Raw genomic sequence first — 2,493 nt, forward strand, 5'->3', positions numbered from 1 at the left:
CGACAAAGAAGTTAGGCAACGTGCCCTTCAGTTGGAAAATGTGACTCTCGATGAAGTCCTATCCATCGCTCAGTCTTTTGAAATTTCTCGCGCCGCTGAAGTGCAAATAGAGGCATGGGGCAACATCGGGGAAATACAACCTCTGTGTGATGTTGATGAAGCGTGTGGCGTGTCCCCGTTGGCCGACGTGGCCGCGGTATGCTCCCAAGTGCAGCCTCAGCCTAACCATAAACAAACCTCTAAGAAACTACAGCAAAACCCACGGCAACTTCCTTCATGTCCGCGGTGTTTTACGAAACATTCACAAGACATTGGGCCGTGTGTCACAAATGCAAAAAAAAAGGATCATGTGTCATCCGTTTTTAAATCCGACCACATACACGATGTTCATGCACATGAAGCTGATTCTGATTCTGTGTTGTCTGTCTATTGTATTTCTTGCCTTTCAGGGAAGTTATTCCTCACTGTCCAAATACTTGGTCGAGATGTTTGCATGCAGGTGGATACTGGTTCTGCTGCAACTATCATCAATTCTCAGATGTATCTTCAGTTGGGTTCTCCAATCCTGTCACCTGTCACTAGGCAATTACGGACTTACAATAAACAGAAGATTTCTGTCTTGGGACAATTTGATGCTGAGGTATCTTACAAATCTGTCATTTGCACTGTTCCCATATTTGTGGTTGACCATAGTCACATGGAGAATCTTTTTGGTTTTGATGCCTTTCGCATTTTTGGGTTCTCCATAGATGACTCTGTCAATATTGTCTCTGATGCAATTCCTTATGCTCAATTGGATTCCTTGTCAAAGACATTTTCGTTCCTTTTTTCTCCTGGGTTAGGCCGTGCAGATGACTTTGAAGCTCATATCACACTCAAACCCACTGCTCGGCCTAAGTTTTTTTGGGCTCGGCCCATTCCTGTGGCCATTCGTGTTCCCCATCACTGGGGACCAGCTGGCAGCTGCTACGGGTTCTGACCCTACCCTCTCCTGGGTTTCAGAAGGGTTGGCCAGATCGTCCATCAGCTAAGCTCATTTCACACTCAAACCCACTGCTCGGCCTAAGTTTTTTCGGGCTCGGCCCATTCCTGTGGCCATTCATGTTCCCCATCACCGGGGACCGGCTGGCAGCTGCTACCCTCTCCTGGGTTTCAGAAGGGTTGGCCAGATCGTCCATCCGCTAAGACTTCTGATCCATTGCAGAACTACTACGCTTTTCGTTACCGCCTCACAGCAAGGGATGGTGTTATCTCCCTTTCCACTGACAATGCTTTGCCGCGTGTTGTGGTACCTGCGTCTTTGCATGCTTCGGTCTTGCACCTCCTTCACCAAGGGCACTGGGGTGTCTCTCGCACAAAATCTCTGGCGCGCCGTCATGTGTACTGGCCCGGCATCGATTCTGAAATCGCACACATGGTCGCTGCCTGCGGTCCTTGTACGTTGCAGGCCGCCACCCCAAAGTCATCTTTGTCACCGTGGCCTTCGCCTGAAAAGCCCTGGGAGCGTATTCATGCTGACTTCGCGGGGCCTTTTTTAGGTACTTATTGGCTTCTTGTTATTGACGCCTACTCTAACTTTCCTTTCATTGTCTGTTGCACATCACCTACCACCGCGGCAACCACCAATGCTCTAGCTCATATTTTCTCTTTGGTAGGCCTTCCCTCTACTCTTGTTACTGATAATGGTCCGCAATTTGCCTCTTCCGATTTTGCGGATTTTTGTGCCCGTCACGGCGTCATGCCTGTCACGGCCCCTCCGTTCCATCCTCAGTGAAATGGTGAGGCTGAACGACTGGTCCACACATTTAAGGCTCAGATGAGGAAACTCCTGACTTCTTCTGCTGATGATGCGCTTCTCCAATTTCTGGCTTCTTACCGTTTCACCCCCATGGGCGACCACAGCCCGGTTGAGCTCTTACATGGCCGACTGTCCCACATGCTACTTCATCTTCTGCAGCCTTCCACCTCACGGCCGCAGGTGCCTTCACTTGTATGGGTACGGGGATATGGCAGGCGGCCAGAATGGAGTCCTGGACACATATTATGACACCGTGGCCAACGCCTGTATGAAATCCAGATGGACACGGGTATTGCAGTGTGCCATTCGGACTAGCTTCAGCCTTGTGTGCCGGCAATGCCTGTTCCGGATGCCGCTACACCACCTTCGGCTCTAGCTGACGCTCAGGATACTGGAATCTCTCATTACTCACAATGCTGTCCTCTCACCATCATATCGGCGCCAGCGCAAGAACTGACACCACCAGGAGACGTGCCCATGCAGGAACCAGATGACCATCATCTGCCGGAGCAACTGTACTTGCCTCCTTCTCCTATGGACGCGGACACATCACCCATGTCTCCTGTTATAACAACCGGACTTGCCGCAATGGGCAGATTGGTGCACGGGGCCCCAGCAGATTCAACCCCCACGTCTCCTGTCGTCTTGACCCGTTATCATCGGGGACACTTCCGTCCATACGGGAAGCCTCCTCC

Source organism: Schistocerca serialis, chromosome 5 (genome assembly GCF_023864345.2).
Source record: "Schistocerca serialis cubense isolate TAMUIC-IGC-003099 chromosome 5, iqSchSeri2.2, whole genome shotgun sequence".
NCBI classification, from domain to species: domain Eukaryota; kingdom Metazoa; phylum Arthropoda; class Insecta; order Orthoptera; family Acrididae; genus Schistocerca; species Schistocerca serialis.